Here is a 6,810-nt window from a genome sequence, read left to right as displayed (position 1 = left end):
TGACAGGTGTGCTGTTGCTGTTCGATGTTGTGAGAGCCAGCGTTTCCGAAACTGTCCATTGACGATGCAACTGGTTTAACGATCTATTGGTGATAAGATGTGACCATTTTTATATGAGACTAAATTGAAAATGGAAAACTATGATGAGCATAATCTCCCCGTTAATATTAAGAGCTCAGATTTGGTATGTACTTTCTAGAAGTACCTAGGAACTAGTTTTCGTGTGTCGGATCCAAAAAAAAAAACTTGATTTTTTTTTTACCCACCCTAATGTACATATGTAACTCAATTTCAGCGCCACCTGGCGGCAAGTTTTTTTCGAAAGAATTCTTTTTCCTGTTATCAATACATATTTTGAATCTGAGGAAAATCGGATCATAATCATGATTTTTAGTAATAATAGTTAATGGTATGTTTTTCCTATTGTCAATACGTACATATCTCGAATATGTGACGAATCGGACCATAAACACGATTTTTAGTAATAACTCGACTCCAACGCCACCTGGCGGCTCTTTTTTGCAATGGTATTGTTTTTCCTATTGTCAATACATATCTCAAATATGAGGCGAATCGGACAAAAAATACGGGTTTTACTAATAACTCGACTCCAGCGCCACCTAGCGGTTGTTTTAATAGTTATTCTGCTATTCGGAAGGTAGACAAAATCAAAAAACAAATATCATAAAAATCGGTCCAGCCGATCTTGAGTTATAAATGGTGTAATTAACACGACTTTGTTTTATATATCGTCGTTTAAAGCGCAAAACCGCATGTCAACAAAATGCAAAACCGCGTATGTGAACTTGTACAAATTATTTTCTAGAGCGTAAAAACACTCATATTTCAAAATGGTTCTCTTTTTTATAAAGCAATCGCATTTCTGGCTAGTACATTTCAGGACGAACGGATAAGGATTGAGCCAAGAGCTTGTGTGAGCAAATCCAATTTTTGGCAGCCAATGTCAGTTTTGCAGAATGACAGTACGCGGTTTTGTACTTTAAACGACGATATATAGATACTAAGCCCGTTTCTTTAGCCTTAAAATGACGTTCAGTTGAAGTCTCTACGATGAGCGCAACCCGAGATACATATAACAATATGAAGCAGTACATGATTAGTCAGAATCACGAAAAAATCAAAACTTTGACAGATCATTGTCCGAAGAAAAAAAAGAAAGAAAAAATTCCTCGAATACGTGTTAGCTTATTTCATGTATAGAACCCACAAAAAAAATTTAAGCCACACTGAGGGAAATAATGCATAATAAAAATTAATACTTTATATTTGATTATCGTTTAAAAATGTTCGTATTTAAAAATAATATTTTCATACAAAATTTATTACGCACGTATTTGACTGCTAACATCTGAGTATATATATGAGTGTACATACGCACTCCAAGCATGCAGAGCGCCGCTCTGAGAGCGGTGCCATCACACACATCCATACATAGTACATGTTTATCCGTATGGTGTTGATGGATATTCAACATTTGAAAGCAAATTTATATGGCTGGGTGTAGCTGAGTGCGCAAAGATGCTTGCCACCTGCTTGAAGTGCGAGTTAGTGTAACAGAAAATACACTACTGTACCGATGACATCATCCAATGTATGATACAGAATCAGTAGTTTACATAAAAGATTCCTATTGAACATTATCAGCAACCAAAACATTCCTATTGAAGATTATCAGCAACCAAAACATTGTCAGCAAATAAAAGATTGAACATTATCAGCAACCAAAACATTCCTATTGAAGATTATCAGCAACCAAAACATTCCTATTGAAGATTATCAGCAACCAATAAACAAAAGAAACCAGAGCCTATAAATAGAGGATTAAGCATATAAATAAGTTAGTCTTCTATTATACTGAAGCATATGAACTTCAGGTTAGAATTGGTTTAAGTACATCTTGGTACCAATAAAATTATATTTATTTATGTACATCGAGAGTATGAATTTAACTGGGGGCTCAATAAGTGAATAATAAAAGGAACTCCTAAAAAATCAAATTCCACACGTCCTGAAAAAGAGGACAAGGAGAACCAAAAATAAAACTGGACCGCTTCCGAATAAAGCGATTACAAGTGTTTGATCAAGGCAGAGGAATCATTATGGAAGCAAGGGTAGTAACCTTGGAACAAGCTTATGCCGCTGTAGAAGCACAATTAACCCAGCTGCAGCAAGCACAAGTACCTGAAATCGAAGAATTCCAACCGATAAGTCCCAGAATAAACAATGCAAATGAAATAAATTTGAGACTATTCGAACGGCTACCAGTGTTCAACGGAGACACATCCAAATACAGGACATGGAGGGCAACCATCATATCAGCAATGAGTCCCATAGAAGCCTTTCGAGATACCAAACCATATTACGATGCATTATTTATAATACGTCAAACGAAGATCGAAGGAGAACCAGCAACTCTTCTACAGAATCATGGCACAGTATTTCACTTACAAGCAATACTCAATCGCTTAGATTACAGCTACGCCGATACTAGAAGCTATAACGCCCTCATAGAGGAAATGAAAAGACAAATACAAGGAAGACAGACGCTATCCGAATTCCACAGCAAGATCTGTCAAATCTTTAATTTAGCAATGACTAAATGCGAAATTGATTACCCAGGGAATACTCACTCTCTACAGCAGGTCACAAAAGAAATGGCCATAGATTGCTTCCGCAATGGCATAAATGATGAATTTACTCAACACACATTATATGCAGCAAAACCAAGAGATTTAGAAAGTGCATACGCAATTGCCACGGAGATTCTTTATAAAAGGCAGAACAATCCGATACGACGAAAAGCTTATAACTACCCCAAACACCCACAAAACGAACGGAAGTATCAACCAGGAGTTCAACCTATTCCCCACATGGAAAGATCAAACCCGACACCAATGGACGTGGATACATCAATAGGAAGATTCTGGCAACCCACGAATAATCAGCATCAACAACAGCAATCGTATCAACAGAATCCCTTCAGAAACAACTATGAACGACAAAGAGCAGGATACGCACCTTTCAATCCCAATAGAGGAGAACCATTTAAACCACCAACCAACGTCATCCAGATATAATATAGCACCACAGAAACTACAAAGGATCAACCAAATAACGGATAATAATAGTGATCAGTCATTAAGGGTAAATATAGATGAAAGAATTTGAAAATAGAGCTACTTTTTTAGACGAGTAAATAATCTGCCGTGTCTTCAGATTATTTTACATGATAACAAAAAACTGTTAGTTTTAATAGACACAGGTTCGACATTAAATTATATTAGGAAAAATATTCCAAATGGAAAGACCTTCCCAGCTAAACAATTTGTTAGTAGAACTCTGAATGGTTCAAACACAATAAACTCAGCCAAGAAGATTAGAATGCTAGGACAAGAATTAATATTTTTTGAAATCGAAGAATTAAAAGAATTTGATATGATATTAGGAGAACAATCCTTGAGAGAAATGAAAGCTAAGATAGATCTGTTCGAATATAAAATGATGTATGTCAGGAGAACAGAACAGAAGAAAAAAGAAATGGATGTCAGTCAAGTAAATTTCACAATAGATGAGAGCAAATATAAAAAAGAAGTTGAAGAAATTATGAGAATTAATGAGGAAACAAATCCCATTTTACCATTTACAACAACAATTGAAGCGACGATCCGCACTAAAACTGAAGAGCCAATATGGACGAAACAGTACCCTTACCCCTTTTCAGACAATAATTTTATAAATAAAGAAATAAATAAAATGCTAGAGAATAATATAATTAAACCCAGTAAAAGTCCCTATAACTCACCCGTATGGACAGTACCAAAGAAAGGAACTGATGAGTTAGGAAACCCTAAGAGAAGAATGGTCATAGACTTCCAGAAATTGAATAGCGAAACCATTACCGATAGATATCCCATACCCGATGTCAACATGACAATACAGAATTTAGGTAAAGCAACTGTTTTTACAACCCTAGATTTGGAAGCAGGTTTCCATCAGATAAAAATCAATGAGTCAGACACCGAAAAGACAGCCTTTAGCATAAACGGAGCAAAATATGAATCCTTAAGGCTGCCGTTTGGACTAAAGAACGCACCTTCAATATTTCAAAGATGCGTAGATGACATATTAAGGAATTACATAGGAAAATTCGTGCATGTATATATAGACGATGTGTTAATATATTCATCCTCACACGATGAACATATGGAACACATAAGAATTGTTATAAATGCACTGCGTCAAGCAAATATGAAGATTTCATACGAAAAATCTCATTTTTTCAAAGACAGCACTGAATATTTAGGACATATTATTAAACATAACAGAATAACCGTAGACCCACAAAAAATTGAGACCATAAAAAATTACCCGGTGCCTATGAATCTGAAAGAATTAAGATCATTTTTAGGACTAGCAGGATATTATAGAAAATTCATCAAAGACTACGCCAAGATTACTAAACCCCTAACATTGTTTTTAAGAGGAGAAAACGGTCTCGTAAAGAAAAATCAAAGTGAAAGAATGCAAATAAAATTATATGAGGAAGCCATAAAAGCGATGAATATATTAAAAAAGGAATTACAAGCACAAGTCGAACTCTTTCAACCCGATTTCAATAAACCCTTTGATTTAACCACGGACGCAAGTAACGACATACGTTAATGTAGTAGCAAAATCTGTATACGATCGACTACATATACAGCACACAGCAGTGCCACCACAACATTCGACAACGAATAGGGATGCAAATTTTGGGGAGTAACATCGATACATCGATGTTTCGATGCATCGGAAAAATAAACATCGATTCTAAAATACATCGCCAGAAAAACATCGATATATCGATGGTTTTCGATGTTTCGAGATTTGTTAGGAAAATTTAATACTTTTCAATTCCAACTCTCTGTAATTCAATTATTGCCTTATTTATTTACCATTCCCTCCCTATAAATAGAACAGAAATGCAAGCCGTCATAAGTTCGCTAAGCCTAAAGTTCCAAAGACCAATTTCATTGAAATTTCAACGGGATCCCGGTCCTTTTTTAATGACTAAGTATGCATTTTTAATATCGAAAGATAAGAGTAAACTCGGAATTTCTGATTGTTCCTTTTAAAAGAAAAAAATATAAAAATTCATGGCCAGTCAAAAAATTTTAGGAGCATTATTCGATGTTAAAACATCGCTGAAACTGGCATCGATGTATCGTCAATTTAGCGATTTTAGGAAATTGTAAACATCGATGGCAAACATCGAATTTTGAACCGATATTATCGATGTTTCAAAAATATCGATGCATCGTTTGCATCCCTAACAACGAACGGTCAAGTAGAGCGGACGCACAGCACAATAGTGGAGCTAACTAACTTACTAGTAAAGGAAACCAAAGGCAAACACGAAGAGGTAATATTCGAAACAGTACGACAGTACAATAAAACCATTCACTCGGTCACAGGACATAAACCCGAAGACGTGTTTTTCAACAGAGGAGGATACGACTATAAAGTCATCAGAAATAGAATTCAATATAATCAAGAAAGAGATATCACCCAACAGAAGGCACCGAACAAACAAATTACTTACAAGAAATGAGATATTATTTACGTTAAGAGAAGCCGAAGAAATAAAAAACACGATAGATTCATGAAGAAAATATTAATATGGATAACGGGCACACCAGACCACGATGATGAAGTAGAGATACAGACAAGAATCAATCAATTAATTGAGGGACATAATAAACCAAAAATAATAAATAGTAATTTCGAAAAAATGTTAAAGAAATTAAACCCCAAGGATTTCTCTGAAAAATTAATACTCACAGAAGTCTACAATGAACTAAATACTCTCCTAACTACAATTAATTTAGCAAAAAATAACAACTTCCTGCCAACTTCATTAGACTTAGAAGAAATCACAGAAATCATTGCGAAAGAAAAAACAAATGTTTTAACCATAAATATTTTAGAATATGCTGAAATTAAAATTGTTAAATTCAAACAAAACTTTGTAACAGTTTACAAATACCCAAAAATCAAAGAAAAATGTGAACAATTCTACATCCACTCATTAGCTTCAAAAAAAGGAAAATTAATTATGGATAAAAATATTGCTTTATGCAAAGGAAATCAATACGTAAGAATCAATAAATGTAAAGATTTTATAGATCAAACTATATGTAAGCAGAATAAAAGGGACGAATGTACAATACAAATATTAGAGAAAAATAATGCTCAATGTAAAATGATAAAAGAAAAGAATCCACCCTTTATTAATTATGGTAACGGAAACATTATTATTAGCGGATTAAATATATTAAAGAACGAGATTTTAGATGGAGATTTTTCAATTTATTTCAAAACCAATATAACATTAAATAATGAAGAATATATAAACATTAAGGAAACTATGGTAAAAATACTCCATAAAAAGCATAAAGAAAATTTAGATATATTAGAATACTTAGAATCTCAATCAGAATACAAGTTCAATAATCTAGACGAAATATCATCCATATTTGTACCAATTGAACAAAATCCAATTAAGGCTACATTTATAACTACATATATTAATTATAACCCTATTAATCACAATAACCAAACTATTATTAGAATTTAGAGTAAAGAGAAGGAATATACTTTATCAAAGAGCACTAATACAATGTCAAAAAGACCATGAAGAAAGAAAACGAAAATTACTAGAGTCCAAATTGTAAATGAGGACATTTAATTTTAAGAGGGAGGAGAGTTAGTGTAACAGAAAATACACTACTGTACCGATGACATCATCCA

The 6,810-nt window shown here is 33.8% G+C and overlaps 1 pseudogene; it reads left to right on the top strand.

The window, feature by feature from the left end:
- Nucleotides 1–5,662: 5,662 nt before the first annotated feature.
- The window catches only part of LOC118749344, a 112,041-nt pseudogene continuing 110,893 nt past the window's right edge, over nt 5,663–6,810 (top strand).

The sequence above is a fragment of the Rhagoletis pomonella genome, unplaced genomic scaffold, assembly GCF_013731165.1.
Source record: "Rhagoletis pomonella isolate Grant_MI unplaced genomic scaffold, Rhpom_1.0 Rhpom_scaffold_00015, whole genome shotgun sequence".
Lineage (NCBI taxonomy): Eukaryota > Metazoa > Arthropoda > Insecta > Diptera > Tephritidae > Rhagoletis > Rhagoletis pomonella.
This window is presented reverse-complemented; position numbering and strand designations above follow the sequence as displayed.